We start from the raw sequence: 20,535 nt of genomic DNA on the forward strand, positions 1-20,535 counted from the left end.
TTAGTTCAAAGGTAATACTTTCCATGTTGACTTTTCTATCTTTTCAGCTCCTCATTTGATGTTGTAAACAAATGTAAAAATTTGCTTCCTTGAGTATGTACTAATCCTGGTGTTCCTATAGGGTTCCATATTCAAATTCCATACTTGTTGATACTAGTGTGTTGCAACTTTAATGGGCACTTTATACTCTTTTTTGTGTGGCTCCTTTACCTCTATCATAGGTAAAAGGAATGCTTGAATTTTCTTCATAGGGATCCTATTTCTCATGAACTTAATGAAAATCTTCCTTGGGCTCTGGTTTTGATTTTTTTCATTTTCTTAGATAGTTTCTCACAACCTTTTCCTCCAATACATTGAGTGATTTCTTCATGTGTAAAACTCTTTGAGATTGATTTTATTTATCAAATCATATTTAACTTCTTTTTCAAACAAGATAATTTTTGAAACAAAGTTGTGAAAGAATGATGTTTAAACTATCCATAAATATGGCATGAAAATTGAAATACACAATATATAAAATATCTTTACTGACCAAAAATGCTAGACTTCAAAAATAGTGAATAGTGATAACCGGCTAGCGTGCTTTTTACCTTGCTCTAGAGTGGCTGAAGTAAGTCTTGAAATAGTTATAATAGACCTTAAATTATGACATGTTAGATGCTGGTCTATTAATAAAACTTGTCAAGCTCTAGCCCCAATATAGATCATATAATGGAGTACATGGCTGCTTCATAGAGATATATAAACATTCTTGTTGCAAGAGTGGAATTTATTCATTTTTTTCTTATGTTGCCTTGTGATTTTATTCATAGCCTATCTCAACCTTCCAGATTCTTTAGAAAACTGCCAATTTTATTGACATTCTTACCTTTCTCAGTCTCTTTGACAAATTTTTATCTTGCATGATCATGCATAACATTCCATGTTTATTTTTCCTTACTTTGTGATTTTTTTTTGCACCTTGGCAATATGTTGAACTTTATTAGTCTAATTTTTTATTTTTTATTTTTTCATTTTGCAGATACAGATGATTGAGAGACAATGGTTTTGTTATATTTAGATTTTTGAGGAGAGCATATTTCTCATATATAACTATTGACTATTTGGTATTGTGATCCTCTTAAACTTTCTTCCATGAGGATGCTTTAATGGAAGAAAAACAAATAATAGAATTCATATGTCCTTCAAAATCAAGATAAAATGATCATTTTTCTCTTTTCCTCCCTCGTTTTGATAAAGTTTTCATTGTCTGGTTTAGGTTTTTCATAATAATAATATATATTAAATCATCTTGGCCACATGTGACTGTAAGATACCATGTCAATAGCAAGCAGATTATGTAAAAATCTAGGACAATTCTGATACACCATATAAAATGTGGATGGACAAAATAAACTAAAATGAAAAAAATACTCAATGTGTTACGACACCAATATATTTCATTAATCATTTTGTCCATATCAATAACAACATGAGATGCCTCTAGGGCTTTGATTATTTTCAAATACAACTAAATTAGCTGACATAGAACAAATAGAATTTCTAGAGCTATTTAAACATAAATAGCTTCTAGAATTTTACAAACCTAAATATTAATTTGAGCTAACCCTATCAGGAATTTCTAGAATACTCTATCATGTTTTTACATTTCATTTGAGGGGAAATTACACATTCTAATAGATTTAAGATTTACATCATGCACATTAAGTTATTCATGGATAGAGTTAAGCTAGTCATGGCAATAGATTCAATGTTGTTAAAATAATGAATCTATTCTCAATAATTGGAATTAAAGATAAAACTCTTCCTCGCCTGGTCCAGCGAAAATAGCAGCAAATGCATGTGTGAATCTAAGGGTTGCATTTGACTCTACAAGGTCTAGTGCACCTAGAAAAGGAGACCCAAATACTTCAAGGGATGGCCTTGACATTTCTTCAGTCTTTATGGATCCATGTTCCTTTTCCAAGAAACTGCCATTCAGTTTTCTCTGATGAGCCTTTTCTCCCATCTTTGGTCTATCAAATTCCACATTAGCCATGAAATGAGGACTAATCCCCTTAATCCTTTTTGTAAGCTCACTTCCTTTGGAATGATTTGCAGAATGACAAGGAAGAGATTTTGATGGAGGCTTTAAACCCATTTCTCTGAATGCAGTGTTATTGAAATCACTAAACTCTGTGTGAAAAAATAAAATTACATGTTTAAAATTTTACTCAACACATGAAAGTTTCAAGTGCCAATTTTTCTTGGTACCAGTAGATGCCAAGTGACAAGAGAAGGTGTCGAGCTAGCTTAGTACAAGAAGATGTCGAGTGAACTCAAAACTCAAAGGGAAACTTAGCACAAATAGATGCTAAGTGAGCTCGGCAGCAAGCGATGACGGTGAGCTTGGTAGCCACTACAAAATGGTGCTCAGCAGAAGTAGATGCTGAGGGTGCTTTGTTTAAACTGCAAGGTTATAACCTAGACAAAGACTAGATCGAGTGACAGGACTTACAATGTGAATGTTTCACCATTAAAACTAGAGAGACGAAGTATGAAGCTTTTAATAGTAAACTTCTCAAATGCAATAAATAGATGGAGAACAATAGATTTTAGTATGCCTGCCTACTTGCTATTCAAATATGATAAACTATTACAAAATCTAGGAGCATTCAGCTTCAACCAAAAAATCCTAAAATAATCCTAAAAACTTCAAATGGATAAAACTTCAATTTTTAAACTTTAAACTTATAGCTCTAAAGGTTGCATACAACAATGCCTTGAGCAATCACTGCTTCACAAGACAAATCCAATAAAACATGAAGTTACAGAAAGACAAAAAGAAACATGTGCAACTGCAGACACGAAAACACTTCCTTTTTCCTTCTGAATGACTGGATCTGTTGATCGATTTCTTTCTTCTTCATTCTCTGCTCTTCTCTGCAACTCTCTGATCTATTGAACTTCTACTAATCGAATGAGACTAATTCATTCCATTTTGTCTCTTGCAAAAATTATTTCCCCCTCTTTTCCAATTTTGAAAAACTCACCTATCTGCATTTATTGTTTATGAATGATGTGCAGGTTGTCAGGGGTGGTAGGTGGGTGTTTGGCTCTAGGGGAAAATGTCTACTGAAATAAATATTCCAACACTCACCCTTTATCCTGAGCCAAACAAACAAGGATCACTACTGATCCAAATCAACTACACCAAGACACTCTCTTAAGTGTACAAAAGTTCCAATGCCTAATGGCTTAGTAAATATGTTTGCTAGCTACTACTCAGACTTACAAAATTCTATTTTGATATCCCCATTCTCCACCAACTTTCTGATGAAGTGATATCTAATCTCTATGTGCTTGCTTCTACCATGGAAGACCGGATTCTTGGACAATGCAATTGAGGAGATGTTGTCACAATAAATTGTGGTTCCATCCTCTTGTCTTTCATTCAAATTTGTCAAGATCATTCTTAACCAAATAGCTTGACATGCTAGATACTATATATTTAGCCTCTACTATAGATTGAGCAACAATAGGTTTCTTCTTGGATGCCCATGAAATTGCACCTGATCCCATATGGAACATGTATCTGAAAGTGCTCTTCCTATCATCTAGACTTCTAGCCCAATCACTATCTGTATAACCCACCAAATTGAAATCATTTGTTGTAGTATACAAAATTTCAAATCCTTTGGTACCATTCACATACCTTAGGATCCTCATTGCCACTAGCCAATGGGAATTCTTTTGTGTTTCCATAAATCTAGAAATCAACCTTACTGCATGCATTATGTTTGGCTAAGTTGTAGTCAAATACATCAAACTTCCAACCATGCTCTTGTATAGTGTTGGATTCACACTTTTGCTGCAATATTCCTTACTCAACTTCAAACCTATTGTTGTTGGTGTTGGGATTGTCTTACTATTCTTCATTTTGAATCTCTCCAAGATCTGCCTTGCATACTTTTCTTGAGAGGTGAAAATGCCATCATGCATTTATTTTACTTCTATGCCTAGAAAATACTTCAAGAGACCTAGGTCTGTCATTTCAAACTCATTTTTCATGGCCTCTTTGAACTCACCAATTAAGAAATTATCATTTCTAGTCAAAATTAAATCATCTACATATAAGACAACAATCAACACATTACCATTTTCAGCCTTGATGTAAAGTGTGGGCTCACTATCGCTTTTGCTAAAGCCATTGCTCATCAAATATGAGTCAATTCTATTGTACCATGCCCATGGAGCTTGCTTGAGTCCATAAAGAGCTTTCTTCAATCTATAAACCTTGTTCTCTTCACCTACAACTTCATAACTAGGTGGCTGCTCGACATACACTTCTTCCTTCAGTAAACCATTTAGAAAGGTGGACTTCACATCCATTTGATATACCTTCCATTTGTGTTGGGTTGCAAATGCTATGATAGCACACATAGTTTCCATTCTTGCAACTAGGGCATATGTCTCATCATAATCTTTGCCATACTACTGCTTGTACCCCTTGACCACTAAACATGCCTTATGCCTATATATTTTTCCTTCAGCATTACACTTGGTCTTATAAACCTATTTCACTCCAATTACTTGTTTCTTTGGAGGAAAATTAGTTAACTCCCATGTCTTATTCCTTTCAATAACATCTATTTTCTCATCCATGGCATTACACCATTTCTCTTCATTCACAGCTTCCTCAAAATAAATTGGATTATCATGAGAAAATAGTGCAAAATTTACACTCTCATCATAATCTTCATCATACCCTTCATCTTAGTATATCTCCCTTAGACTCTTGGTCTTTTTTGGAAATAGGGAGGCGAGAGTGGAATCTGAAATCTCAGTATTGTTGTTGCTACTATTTTGCATACTAGCTCGGGGCTATCTTGATGTGTTTGGAGCTATTGCTCAGCATGTTAAGGGTTTCTTGCTTTTTTGCCTTTGTCTACAATCTATATTTGCTGCTCTATCTTCTTGTTGATCACCAATGACATCTTCTTCCTCTTCAATAGTAGGCACATTACTTGAAGTGGTTGAGGATTTATATACCAAGCCATCCCATGACTGACTTTCAAGAAATTCTACATCTCTTGAAATGATGATCCTCTTGGCAATTGGATCATATAGCCTATAGGCCTTTGATTTTGATTTGTAACTTGTAAAGATGCACTTCACACCTTTTTCATCCAGCTTTTTCCTTTGTTCCTTAAGCACATGTGCATATGCTACACATCTAAACACTCTCAAGTGCTCAAATGTCCATCTGCCCCTTGACCAAGCCTCAAGAGGAATCTTATCATGAACTAATTTTGTAGGACACCTATTGATCAAGTATACTCCTATTGCTATAGCTTCTCCCCAATATTCAGTTGGGAGCCCTTTTGCTTTCATCATGCTTCTTGCCATTTCAACAATGGTCTTGTTTTTCCTCTCAGCCACTCCATTTGGCTATGGAATATAATTAGTTGTAAGCTCTCTCTTGATGCCATTCTACCTGCAAAAATGTACAAACACATTGGAGGTATACTCCCCTCCTCTATCCGATCTAAGGACCTTAACATAGTGTCCACATTCTTTTTTACCCAGGGCTTTAAATTCAACAATTTTTTCAAATGCTTCTAATTTATTTTTTAAGAAATACACTCATGTTCTATGACTAAAATCATCTATGAATGTCATAAAATAAGTACTCCCCCAAATAGAAGTAGTTTGCATAGGGCCTACTAAATCAAAATGCACCAACTCTAATGGTGCTCTAGCCCTTTTACAATTTCCAGAATTAAAGGGAAGCCTATGTTGCTTACCTAATATGCAAGCCTCACACTTGTCATATGAATCTACAATGCTTGGCAAACTATCTACCATTCTCTTCTTAGGCAACAAATTTAAACTATCAAAGCCAAGATGTCCATACCTGAGATGCCAAAGCTTGGAGGAGTCTTCAATCATGCTCCTAAGAGCTGATTACTGGTGTACTAGTGTACATGCATGCTTTGGAGGTGAAACATTAACTTGAGAAGCGAAACATGTATCTATCCTCAATGGGAACATCCAGTTCTTTGTCATTTGGACTACTGGAAGTAATCTATTACTCTCATCCTTCTCATGAATGACACACTTGTCATTTTCCATCAGCATCTTGTATCCATTTTGAATGAGTTGTCCAAAACTCATCAAGTTGTGCTTCATTCTGAGGGAAAAATACACATTTTGTATCTCCTTCTTCTCACCTTGCTCTGTGCGGACCATAATAGATCCTTTGCCCACTATGGGAATAGTTCCATTATTTCTCATTTTAATTTCAGACTTAAAAGTCTTATCAATGAAAGAAAATAAACTTTCATTACCACTCATGTGGTTGCTACATCTATTGTCCAAGCACCATACTTTAGGGCTTCCTTCTTTACCAATGTTACATATGATGAAGGTAGTGGGATTGTTTGCATTTCCCATGTTCACGTCAACCACATTAGCATTTTGCTTTGACTGATCACCCCATTTCTTCTAGCATTCACTTGCATAATGTCCATACTTATGACAATAGTAGCATTCAATATTACTCTTGTTCGAGTAGTAATTCTTCTTACCTCCTCTAGAGCTGTTTTGAGAGGTGCTTGCTCCCTCTTGGTTGCTTTCTCTTGCTGAGATTTCTACACCAACATTCCTTTGACCATTCCTTCCACAACCTTTGCTTCTTAAGCTTCTACTGGAGCCATTTCTTCCTCTCTCCATGCCTCTTGAATTCTCTTGAGCCTTTAAAGACTGCTCTTGGGAAGTAGTAGCTGACCTGTTTATCCAGTGCTCATGGGTTTAAAGAGTTCTCATCAACTCATCCATGGTCAATGTGGTGAGGTATTTTGCTTCCTCTATGGTCATGACAAGATTGTCATATTTCTGAGGCAAACTCAATATTTTCTCTACTATTCTCTGCTCATCATATTCTTCTCCATTTGATTTGAGCTAGTTTATCAAAGTGGAGATTTGTGAGTTGAATTCTACAATAGGTTCATTGTCCCTCATCTGAAGGTTCTCAAACTCTCTTCTGATCATTTGTAGCTTCACTACTCTGACCTTATCAGTTCCCTTGAAGTTTGTCTCGAGGATATACCATGCTTCTTTTGCATAATTTGCTATTGCAATCTTTGGTAAAACTGTCTCTGTCAAAGCTGCCTCAATAAGACTTAATGCCTTAGCATCCTTTCTCCTTGACTCTTTCAACTAAGTTCTTTGTGGATTTGAGAGGGTAGCATACTGAGTTGGGTCTGTCACATCATTGAATCTATTTATCACAAACTTTCCTAAATCATTTGCAACCATTATGGTTTTCATTTTCTTTGCCCATGCATCATAATTCTGTCCATTAAAGGACAATGGTTGCTGCCATATCTTTCTTGCATCTCCTACTATGTCAAATATCCTAGAAAAAACAAATGCCCTAACTCACTGTAGATGTGGAGCCTCAAAGCTCTGATACCATGTGAAAAAATAAAATCACAAGTTTAAAATTTTCCTCCGCACATGAAGTTGTCAAGTGCCAATTTTGCTTGGCACCAGTAGGTGCTGAGTGATAGGAGATGGTGCCAAGCTAGCTTGGCACAAGATGATGTCGAGTGAACTCGGCACTTAAAGGGTAACTTGGCAACAAGCGATGCCAAGTGAGCTCGATAGCAAGTGATGCCGAGTGAGCTCGGTAGCCACTACAAAGTCGTGCTCGACAGAAGTAGATGCCAAGGGAGCTCAGTTTTAACTGCAAGGTTATAACCTAGACAAAGACCAGACTAAGTGACAAGACTTACAACGTGAATGTTTCACCATTAAAACTAGAGAGCCAAAGTATGAAGCTTTTAACAATAAACTTCTCAAATGCAAATAAATAGATGAAGTACAATAGATTTTAGTATGCCTGCCTACTTGCTTGCTATTCAAATATGATCAACTATTACAAAATCTAGGAGCATTCGGCTTCAACCAGAAAATCCTAGAATTTATACTGCAAACATGAGAACACTTCTTTTTGTCTTCTGAACGACTGAATCTGTTGATCGATTTTTTCCTTCTTCCTTCTTTGCTCTTCTCTGCAACTCTCTAATCTGCTAAACTTTTGCTAATTGAATGAGACTGATTCATTCCTTTTTGTCTCTTGCCAAAAATATTTCTCCCTCTTCTCCAAATTTGAAAAACTCACCTACCCGCATTCATTGTTTCTGACTGATGTGCAGGTTGTCACGAGTGGTAGGTGGGCATTTGGCTCGAGGGGCAAACATCTACTGCAATAAATATTCCAACACTCTGATGCATTATCCGCAAAGGCCTTTTCTCGCTGCTTTTCAATCAATCTGGCAAGAACTCTTCTTTTCAGGCCCGCATAACTTCTTTTCGGCATTGAATTTCTTCTCAAGCACAGACATTTGCATACAAATACACTCTTTGAAGGCGCTCTTCTTCAGTCAGTTGCAGCCAATTTACTGACAGAATTAGAAAGCAGTCCAGACCGGCTGTTTCAGCTCATCTCAGAGGATCCCGTGGGAGTATCAGTTATCCCACCTCGCATGAAAGTAGAATTGATAGCCGTAGAACCCATTTCATGACGAGAATCATATAAAATCTGACTGCAAGGAGGAGATTTGATCTTACTTCCAGTTGTAGATTCATGAATTGTATCAATATTCTCCTCACTCAAATACTTTTCTGCCTGGAAGATACTTATCTCAGAGTCTTTGCTCACTCTTTTATCCCAAGAGTTTATCTTTTCTAAGCCTTTTGCAGAGTTTATCAACACAATCTCCTTAGATGACACACTGGCCTCTTGCTCAGAATAACTTACTTCATGGTACGAAGTTCATGGAAAATTTCTTTTTGGAAACTTCAACTCTTTATGAAATCCATTAAGATTCTGAGCACTTTCAGCTTCTATGATTTTCTCCTCTTCTCCACTATCAATGCTGATGGCATTGGTACCTTGAACAATCTTCAATTTAGTCCCATTTCCAATCCCACCTTCCTGCAACTTACTCATCTCCTTCTGCCAACTCTTGCTCAAAAAAAGAACTATCACTGAATAAAGTGGGATAGATATGAAAAAGTAGGAGAAATATGGTAATATATAATGTCTCCCTTGCAAATAATCTACCCTTCAACTATCACTGCTTTGTTTTGGTCAATAGAAAAAATGCACAGTGGAATATGTGGAATATGCGGAATATGGAAGATACTTTTCTGCCTGGGAGATACTTATCTCAGAGTCTTTGCTCACTCTTTTATCCCAAGAGTTTATCTTTTCTAAGCCTTTTGAGGATGGAAATTTTCTTTTTGGAAACTTCAACTCTTTATGAAATCCATTGAGATTCTGAGCACTTTCAGCTTCTATGATTTTCTCCTCTTCTACTCTATCAATGCTGATGGTACTGGTACCTTGAACAGTCTTCAATTTGGTCCCATTTCCAACCCCACCTTCCTGCAACTTACTCATCTTCTTCTGCCAACTGTCACTGAATGAAATAGGATAGATATGAAAAAGTAGGAGAAATATGGTAAAATATAATATCTTGCTTGCAAACAATCTAGCCTTCAACTATACCTTCCCTGTCAACAGAATCTAAAAATCTCTCAATATGACAGAGCAATAAAAGAGATTGCTGTTCTGTTTTGTTGAATAGAAAAAAATGCACAGCGGAATATGGGGGATATGAGACACCTAAAACTCAAACAACCAAAGAGCTAGAGATGTGCAATAAAACTTGATATCTTTGTTCTATTAAAATTCTGGAAATAACTTTTACAAATGCAAATCTGGAAACTACAAACTTCATAAAAATGAAACTAAAAACTACTGCTGTTGTAATTAAACTTGTAGCATTCTGGAGCTGCATACGAACAACTTGGAGCTACTCAGAGCTCTCACGAAAAGTGCACAACCAGACAAAACACTCAACTGCTACTGTAATGAAATCTCTGTCATAAACAGAGAATAAAATTTGAGAACTTCCCTTGTTGCTGCTGCTCTCTAACTCACTGAATGAGAATTGAATGGAATGAAAAACATTCCCTCTCTTTTGTCTTCCTGCTGTCTTTTGTTCTATTAAAATTCTTGAAATAACTTTTACAAATGGAAATCTAGAAACTACAAACTTCATATAAATAAAACTTAAAACTATTATTGTTGTAATCAAACTTGTAGCATTTTGGAGCTGCATGCAAATAACCTGGAGCTACTCAGAGTTCTTACGAAAAGTGCACAACCAGACAAAACACCCAGCGGCTACTGTAATGAAATCTCTGTCTTCCCTTGTTGCTGCTGCTTTCTAATTCATTGATGAGAATTGAATGGAATGAACAACATTCCCTCTCTTTTGTCTTCCTGTTGTCCACAAACATTTCCCACACAAAAATTTGAATTCAAAATTTCCTACAAAAATTAATTTTCCGACTTTTCCCTGATAGATAGGTGTGTGCTTGGCTCAAGGGACAACCATACATAATTTAAAATTCCAACATTCCCTAGCAAACCACCGTAGCATGATCGTGCATTAAGAATATTTTTAATAGTAATTATAAGTCCACTATAGTCTGCCCTTGTATTTTATTTTGTATGTGTTCATGACTTCACCTGGTAAAGGTCTTTGCTATGTTATATTGCATTTTTCGTTTGCCTTTTTTCTCTGTTCCGTTGTATACCTGAAAGTACATATATGGCTTTATTAAGCCAGAATCAACTTTGTATATTTCCATTGCCCTGAATCAAAGATTGTCTACGAGATCATGATTAAGAAGAATTTATATATATGCCTATATTAGACATAATAATGGAGTACATTTGAAAAGTCTTATACCATTAGTTCTTTTGTCCAAATTATAAAATTGTTTATAATTATTTCAGTTTCCTCAATGATACTTCACAGTCTAGAGAGCTACAACCGACAGAGATTTTCCTTATGAATTAATAAGAAAATGGGCTAAGGCTTGGCTTACGGCAGTAGCTCCTGCACCAATGATGATGAATTCCATAATGTGAACCTCACGGGTACATTCTCATGATCATATGAAGGAAAAAATGAAGTAGCATTATCAACATGAACCAAAGTGAACCAAAGAAGAGGCGTGAAGAATTTAAATGGTTCTTGGAAAATCCATTCAGGTTCAGATTGAAGATCTATGGAAAACGGCGCCATGGAAAAACACTTTGCGTTTAGTTTTGTAGACTTCTACTCTGTTCATAGGAATTTATGTTTGCCCTTTTTTTCACTTGGTTTTATATAAAACAAAATCTTTTAGGAAGGTTTTATTTTTAATTTTTTCCCATTTTGATCTTAGAAGTTTAATTTAATTACATAGTACATAGGTTAGCACTATTAAATATTTTAAGAAAATATAAGAACTATTGATTGATGTATAAGAAATGACACAAATTCTAAAATTACAATATTTTCTTTTTCAGTAAGTTCTTATCTTTTAGTGGCTAATTTTTCTAATGTATGATTCAATAGTACACAATGTTCAATTATTTCATTTGAAACATCATTGATTTTCTCATTATTTTAATGGAATATTTTTATTAGTCAATTAAAGCTAATTAATTTCTTCTTTTTTATAATTATTAAATAATATTTAATTATGAATTGCTATTTCCTTTTATACTCTTCAATTAATCTAATTCATCATTTGCCTTAATCATTTCATATTATTTAATTTACTCATTGTCTTGAATTAACTAAATTGTTTTATCAAATCTTCCTAAACAATTGAATAATTAACTAACTTATATTGGTTTTTTCAAAATATCTTTTATGTTTTCGTTACATTATTTTAATTTTAAAAAATCATTTAAATTACTACTTTTCAATATAAATATATAGATTTCAATTTAATAAAGTAATATTAACAATAACTTTACATAGTATAGTTGTTTTACTTTTTCTCAAATGTTTATTTTTTATCAAAGATCCTTTTGAGTGGAGCTTTGAACCAATAGAGATAGGGGGCACCCTCGTAGTTATGGGGTTATTTTGGGGGCTCAGCCATGCTAGACGAATTGGAATTCAAAAATTGGTGGTGAAGGGAGATTCACAACTTATTATCAAAGCAATTTAAGGGAAAAGTAAAGTTAGCTGAAATATTAACAAAGTCATTAAGGATGTCCATAGCCTCATCTCAATATTTGGGCAAGAGGCTATTCAACACATACACTGCGAAGGTAATCAAGTGGTAGATGTTGTGGCAACTATTAGATATACAATGACTAAGACATGTAGCTAGGATAACTTTGATGGACCGCCAACTCATATCCAAGCCTTAATTTCAAGAGATATAAAATAATCTTATGGGATCGAATAATGTATGTGATAAAGTTACCACTTTTTTGGAAATCATTCTTTGGGCTGTCTTGCAAAAAGTTGACTATACTATTATTAATTATAAAAGGGTTTTGATTGCTCTGTCAAGTGGTGATCAATATGGGAGAGATTTTTGCCTAAAATGGAATGTCAAGTTTTGTAAGATTCGGTACAATCTTACCAAGAGTAAAATGACCGGTGTATTAAATAATGAAAGTATTGGCATTGCTGGTGAACAAAGATGTGGCTAGCATCGAACATAGAGTACCAAAGTTCATTATGATTCTTGATGGTATGTGCCTATGGTGGATGATTATTACTTGGATCTTTTTCATTTGGGTGACCATTGTTCAAATTTCTTGATTCTAGAGTTTCTGAGCACTAGCCTTACTCACTTTTTTTTAGCCTAAATTGTGAGATAGTTGGCATAATGTCAAATATTTTTGAATATTTCATTGGGGACATGGGAGAGAGTGGATAAATGGGTGCCAACCCAGCTCACATTGAGTCGATCTCCATTAAAAAATAAAATGAGTTTTCTTGGACTTATCTGAAGGAGGGTGGTCTAGTTCTGTTTATGTAGTGCATTGAGGGTTATGATGAGTTTGTCTCTATGCAATTTGTCAATACTTAGAACAATAGTCAAGACATTGTGAATGGGATCTCATTTGAAATCAATGAAGAAGTCATTGCCAAGGTTAGCAATTTCTCCTTGGATGACCAAAAATGACAAAAAGAAACCCACAGATGAAGCCAACCTTAACCAATTATTCAACTTGGGTGGAAGTCTAATGCGGGACTATGGTGGATTTTCCATAATGGATCTACTAAATACCAAGAAAGAGGTATGCTACGCTATCATGTGCTATCTCCCCTTAGAGGGTATGTTTCACATTTTTTTACTATTATCATATCCCCATTTTAAACCATTTTTGAAACCATGATCTCATCTGATTTGACTATTTCAACCATCATTTCATGAGATATAATATACTCAAGGTTAGGGAGAAGATGAACAAAGGTAAACCCTATAATATCCTCCACTAGACATTTATGTTTAAATTATTCATTTTTTAGAAAAGCCTTTTCCCTACCCAGTCTATAAATGTTCTAGTCATCCTCCCTAACCTAGCTACTTCTACTTTGACCACTCAAATTTTGTCTTAGGTTGTGTCTATTGTTGATACCAAAAGCCATAAGTCCTCTCTACACTATATACTTACATAAATTATCATGGAGAAGTGTTAAAGTTTGTAGCTTTGGTTAGACAATATCTCTAATCGATATCAAAATCTGTATATATATATATATGTATGTATGTATGTATGTATGTATGTATGTATGTATGCATACTGATCTATATAAACATATACATATATTCTAAAATATATCAATTTTGTATTTCTTGATCTCTATATCATAATTGATATCATATATTGTATCACAGTGGTATCTTATATATACTAATCCTTGTTTTGAATCAATACAATTTTGAATGCTTCAAATTAAACTGTGATCTCACTATATTGGTTATTGTTAGTGTAAACAAATAATTATTATTACACTTTACTTAAGTTTACTTGGGATAATACATTTTTATATTAGTTGTCATATAGACACTTAGGAATATGCATAGACATATGAGTTGTCTTGTTGACAACACAGAAGTTAGCAACTTATTAGAGCACATGGTGTCTACAACATCTCTTTATGAGATACACCTATGTAAATTTATCCTCTCATCATTGCACAAAATCCTATGCTTAATGGAGGATAATCCAATCTTGGTGGACATGTGCTTTGTTGTAATGTTTATCTGTTTGCTAACTCCTAGTCATTCTAGTTGCCTTTATATACAAGGCTCTTCTATGATATATTTATCCAATCATCTGATTTCCATTCTTATTTGATCATATCTTGTCTCTCTTGAGCTATCTCTTGAGCTTCTAGATCTTGGCATTTCATTCTTACTTTAGAAAAAAATTTACAGGGTATCAGAGCCATAGAAGTTTCATTACATAGCCATTAGAGAGATTTTCTTTTGTAGGTCAAGATTGGAGCTTGCTAGTGCAAATAAAATATTGGCATCACATTCAGAAGGTCAAAAAAAACCTAAATCAACACTTGTTTCATCAAAATTGGACATCTGAGGTGAAATCTAGAGTCATTTTTTTTGGAGGTGTAGTGGTGGTGATTCATAAAAAAATAATTATAGAGATGACTTTCAAACAATGTTATCTCCCTCATACGGACTCCTTTTCTTGAGCAATTATTTTTATTTTGAGGTAGAATTTTGTGATCTGCACATTGGTGTAGGTTGTTTGTGATCCCTATTTCTAAATTTTTCTGAAAATCACAAATCCCAATTTTTTCAACTTGAAAGGCTTAGTTTGGACTCATCTCGACACATATTCAAGTGCTATTGTTTTGAAAGTGCATAATTTTTTGTCTACTTTCCAAATCTGGTGTCAGTCTGGAATAATTCTTAGTAGACATAGTACTTTCATAATTTGGTCATTTTTGGCCTATTTTGGCACTTGTGATTAGATCCTTGAGAGATCTTATGTGTTATATTGTTGAGCCTAATATAGTTTCATATTTTCTATTATAACCAGCAAAATCAGAAATCCACTTAGGCCCTAAATTGGCAAGTGGCCATTGCAATCACACTAAATATAAAGTGCCAAATCATGCATTAAGGGGGGTTTCTTTGATTTATTTTTTGCATTTTGGGGGTGCATACATCATTTGATCTCATGGAGTCATGTCAAAAGTCACTTTGGTTTAAGATTCAAATTGATAAAAAGGAACTATCAGAAATGTAGTGCTTTGATGATTGATCATCTAAGAGAACTTAACGGAGTGTTTCCTTATATATATTCGAGGATATTTCCACCTAATACTAATTGGGGACATCTTTCCCTTCTTCTTTGCTTTATGTATAATAGTATGAGTACGGAATCTTTTGCTCCTCTTAGTAAGGCAAGCACTCCTCATGACATTTAGATGTGTCTTTGGGAAGAATATGGAGATCCACGAGTCCCTCCATTACCAGAGGATATTCTACCTCCAGTCACTCCAGTTGTGGTACCTACAACTCTAGTTGAGATCATAACTCTTGATGCTTTTGTTGCTTCTACTAATCCAGTTCCAGCCATAGATGCTCCTAATTCAATGCACTAAGAAACACCATATCTTCCTATTTCAACTTCATTAAATGACTTCCTTCCATACATTGCAATGTTGTTTCTAGAGTCTTGCATTGAAGATATGGGAGACATTATTGATGACATCCATCTTCTCTTAGTTGAGGAGAATTTTTCTTCACTTGTTGAACACTCTGACCCTCAACCACTTGATCTTTCTTTTGAGACTAACATGATTGTGGACACTTATTTTCAGCAGTTAGAGGAGGACTCTTTTACTTCAAAGGACACATCAATCTTTGGAGATTGTATTCCAATTTCCTCAAACATCATATCTTTTGAGGATTCTTTCTAATAGTTGGGGAGCATTCTCTACTACACCTATAGCACCACTTCTTCCTACAAGGAGGAACATCATTCAGGTTTCATGATGTAGCTTCTTTAGTCATCAAGGAGCTTCTTTCATGGGTGTGCATTCATCATTGAGGGGAGGCTACATTACTTCTCTTTCCATATCTTCCTATAAGGATTATTCTTTTTCTTTGGAGTTTGATTCACTTTCATACATGGACATGTTACCTTGTTTGCCACCTTCTTTTGGGCATCCACTAGATTAGCTTGTGGTGTTTACATTCATCAAGGACTTGTCAACATATAGCAAACATCAGAGGCAGCATCCATCTTCCTATCCACAATGGGAAGTATACTTGCACCTATACTTGGTGTATCTTCTTCCTAAAGGGAGAAATGTCATTTATAGGCATTGGATACTTTTTTTTCTTCATGACATCCTTGCAGGAGATGATTCAATATGGGGGGATACCATCATATATTTTTTCTTATGTGGGATATATGCTTCTACATGTATGATGTATTTCATACTAAGGGGGTCTTGATTACTCCATCCTTGCATGCATCTTGTATTTCTTCATCTCTCTTTTTGAAGGAGGTTTTACCCATGAGGTATTCCCTCTTTCTTTATTTTTAGAGAGATTGTATTGCATTGCATTGCATAGCATAGCATAGTATGTAGATCATTGTATTTGTACATGGGAACCTAACATGGCCTAGTAGATGGGACCCACATTGTATCTTGCATATAGCTTTGTAAGCTTAAGTGCATTCCCCTAAGTTTCACTTAAAGGGGGGGTGTTAGTGTAAATGATTAATCATTATTACACTTTACTTAAGTTTACTTAGGATAATGCATTTTTATATTAGTTTTCATGTAGACACTTAGGAATATGCATAGACATATGAGTTATCTTATTAACAACATAGGAGTTAGCAACTTATTAGAGCACATGGTGTCTACAACATCTCTTTATGAGATACACCTATGTAAAATTATCCTCTCATCATTGCACAAACTTCTGTACTCAATGGAGGATAATCCACTACTAGTGGACATGTGCTTAGTTGTGATGATTATCTCTTTGTTGACTCCTAGTCATTCTAGTTACCTTTATATACAAGGCTATTCTATGATGTATTTATCCAATCATCTGATATCCATTCTCATTTGATCATGTCTTGTCTCTCTTGTGTTATCTCTTGAGTTTCTAGATCTTGGCATTTCATTCTTTCCTTAGGAAAATTCTCACATGTTATCAGAGCTATACCAAATTCTTATAGTTATCAATATAATTATCGATGGTAAAGATTTAATTTTTGATTATTACTTTTTAACTATTATTAGGTATGATTGTGAATGGTCATGTCCCCTTTCAAAGACATGTCCATTCACCATCACACCCTTTCATGATGTATATATAATAAATCTACTCAATCTTGCTAAGCATCAAAATCTATTAATGCAAGGTAGATTTGAAGGAGAGTAAAACCAAACTTGAAGAATATTATGATATATACATTTTGAACAATTTCATTGTAATTCAAAGCTATAATCAAATAGATTAACTATGAGAATTTTTCTAAAATCTAATAGAAAATTTACAAGAAGAATATCCAAATTTTGGACTCTAATATAGAGATGGAAGGTGGTAGGAGGAGAACCCTTAGAAATAATAAAAAAAAATATGTGATTGTGGAACTAAAGCCAAAAACTAAGAGCCCTGTTAGCTTGGACTCCACTGGAAGTATAAAATGCAAACCCCCTCAGAAAAGACTAGAGAAGAAATATTTTTGGAAGAAATACATTGTGGATGAGGATTCGGATATAGTTAGTGAGGTAAAAGAAAGATAAAGCAGAAAATTAAGCTCTATTCCTTCTCATGTTTCATAACCCAAAAGAATAATACTCTAGAAAAATAGGTGGCTAAAAAAGGTGAGACTCTAACCTCCCCTCCTTGTCAATGCAACAAAGGAAAATAGACCCTTGATAAGAACCCCAAGGGGACCTTTGTAGGAGAAAAGTAGGAAAATGATTAGGGGTTGGCGAACATTAATAGGAGTTTCAAGAAGCTAGAAGAGAGTCAAGAGATCTTTGAGAAGAGATTTGATGATGTCATGAGGGTTATGTACTTGACAACATCGACACTTCACCCCCTGGATGGTGAGAAGGAAGACCTCACTACTAAGGTGGGGGTAGACACCACAAACTCTCTTTATAGGCTCATGATGGATGATTTCTTGTATTAGCTATTGAATAAACCTAAAGGGAAAGATAAGAATAAGGGGACTTAACTCTCCTTTTGGCTTTAGTCTTTTTTTTTTTTTCTTTTTTTATTATGGCACTTGGCCCATGTGGGCTCTACTCATGGTACTTCTTTTGACTCTCTTTTATCAAAAGAAATGTATATATTATGTTTAAGAGTTCTCGTAGTTACTAAGTGATGGTAATATTTTGTTAGACTTTTGATGTGGGGATTTTTGAAATCAAGAAGGGGAGTAGGTTAAAATGTGTTATATGTGACTTGTAGATATTCTACAGCATTTTTTTTCAAGGCTAGCCCCTATTTCTGACGATAATTAATTTCAAAAAACTTATTTATCTTGTATCTCTAAATCTTGGATAATTATTACTGGGCAGATGAATAAAGAATCTAAGTTGGCACTCAAGAGTCAGTGACATTAGAAAAAGTGGGTAGGTACAACATATGAAGACCTAGTTCAACATAGAATTTAAATTCATAGTTTCACTATTGGGTAAACCCTTCAATTATTTAATTACTATTATTCCTTGTGTTATATAAGATAGGGAACTAATTTTTTTACTTGTCTTTTAATATATATTTAATTTATTAAATTAATCAATTGTCATATGATAGAATTTGCTAGGTTAAATTATAAAAATAAATATCAAATGCAAATTCATTTTTCTTTTATTGGTGACTAAATAGTTTCTGGGCTTTAATTGAATTTCTACTAAAAAAATCAAGGGAAAAATAAGAGGATAGGGTGGCCAATATAAGGGTACATTTATTATGCATCAAGTGAGTTGGAGAAAGTTACTAAGAGAAAAATAAGGAGGATAAATGAGATTACGTATGTGTTAAAAGGGCACCAACATTATTTTTTCAGCATTTTTATTATGAGTGGAATGTTACTAAGTGGTGAAGAGGAGAACTTGATCAGCTCAAGAGTAAAAAACCATAGGGAGTTCTAGCGATTGCTTTTTGTCTTCCAACACCATAAAATCTCTTATTTTGGTATTTATCTCCTCAAAACATCATGTGGTTTCCCTAAACATTTGGCTCCAATCTAACCAAGAAAAATCAACCTCCATTAAAGTTTGAGAAGATGTGGCTTCATCAACCACAACTACTACCATGCATCGGATAATGGTGGATTTTTGTCCCATTCTCTAATGGTACCCAAACATGTCAATTCCACATGAAACTCCATCATATTTAAATAAAATTAATTGTATGAAATGAATAAGCCTTTTAAGAATATTTTAAGGAAAAGTAGAGGGTGGAAAGAGGTTTGAACAAAATTCATGATATTGCGATCCAACATGGACTTAGTGCTCATTTATTTACTCAAATAAAAGCCCTTCATGAGGAATGGGTTGAATTATCTCATAGAGAGGCATTTTTTTGGAAATAGAAGTATTGGGAGATTTGGCTCATGCATGGGGATAGGAACTCAACTTTCTTTCATATAATAGAAAAGATTTAAAAAAAAGAGCAACCACTACCATTTTTTCTATTCATTCAAAAAATTCTAGTGTTCAACTCTCTAATCCTTTGATATTCCTCATGAAGGATGGTTATTCTTCAAGTACTTGTTAGCCCCTCCCCAAAACTATTCTCAACATTCTTCTCAATTAAATGTTGAACTGATACTAAAAATATATCCCCCCTATCATATCACCTGTTAATAACCATATGCTAGTGAAGGAATTTTCATTGGAGGAAGGTAAGAAAGTAGTCTTTTCACTTCCTCCAGATAAGGTTTCAGGTCTAAATGGTTTTACATAAATCTTCTTTCAAAAATGTTGGGATATTGTTGGATTTGATTTACTTCTTGCTATGGAGGAATCAAGGAAAAATGGTGTCATGTTAAACCATTTTAACAAAACAAATATTACATTGATTTCAAAGATCTCCTAGCCACACACTTAACTTATACCCCCCCTTCACTATGTAGGCCAATTGATGAGAATATTGATCACTTATTCCTTTAGTATTCATTTGCTAATGATTGTTGGAGATGGGCCTAGTGTAAAATACAAGTATTTTTTCTCTCCCAATTTCTTGATGGCCACTATTTGAATCTTGGTCATTATTGTATAAAGCATCTCTATTCACATCACTAAGGGATGTTATCTATGGGATGTTATCTCTTCTTGCAACACGTGCACTATGGTGGGAACAAAATAATAGAGTATCTAGACATAATCTCTCTTCTTTTCAAAACTCCATAAAAAGGTTAGAAAGGAATATTATTGATATTGTCAACATTGATGTTCTTAAAGTAAGCCACCCATCCAATTGGTTTACTAACTAAGATAATGGTATGAAAAATCCTTGGCCTTTACTCAATATTACATCTCTGGGAGCTAGAATTATAGATTCTAAAACTAAGTGTAAAAAGGATATCAAATAGTATCCTCCTATTTTTCCTTATGTGAAATCAAATTTTAATGGCTCCTCCCATGGAAAATTGAGAAT

This window comes from Cupressus sempervirens, chromosome 3 (assembly GCF_028749045.1).
Source record: "Cupressus sempervirens isolate cs-2001-9-10 chromosome 3, ASM2874904v1, whole genome shotgun sequence".
NCBI lineage: Eukaryota > Viridiplantae > Streptophyta > Pinopsida > Cupressales > Cupressaceae > Cupressus > Cupressus sempervirens.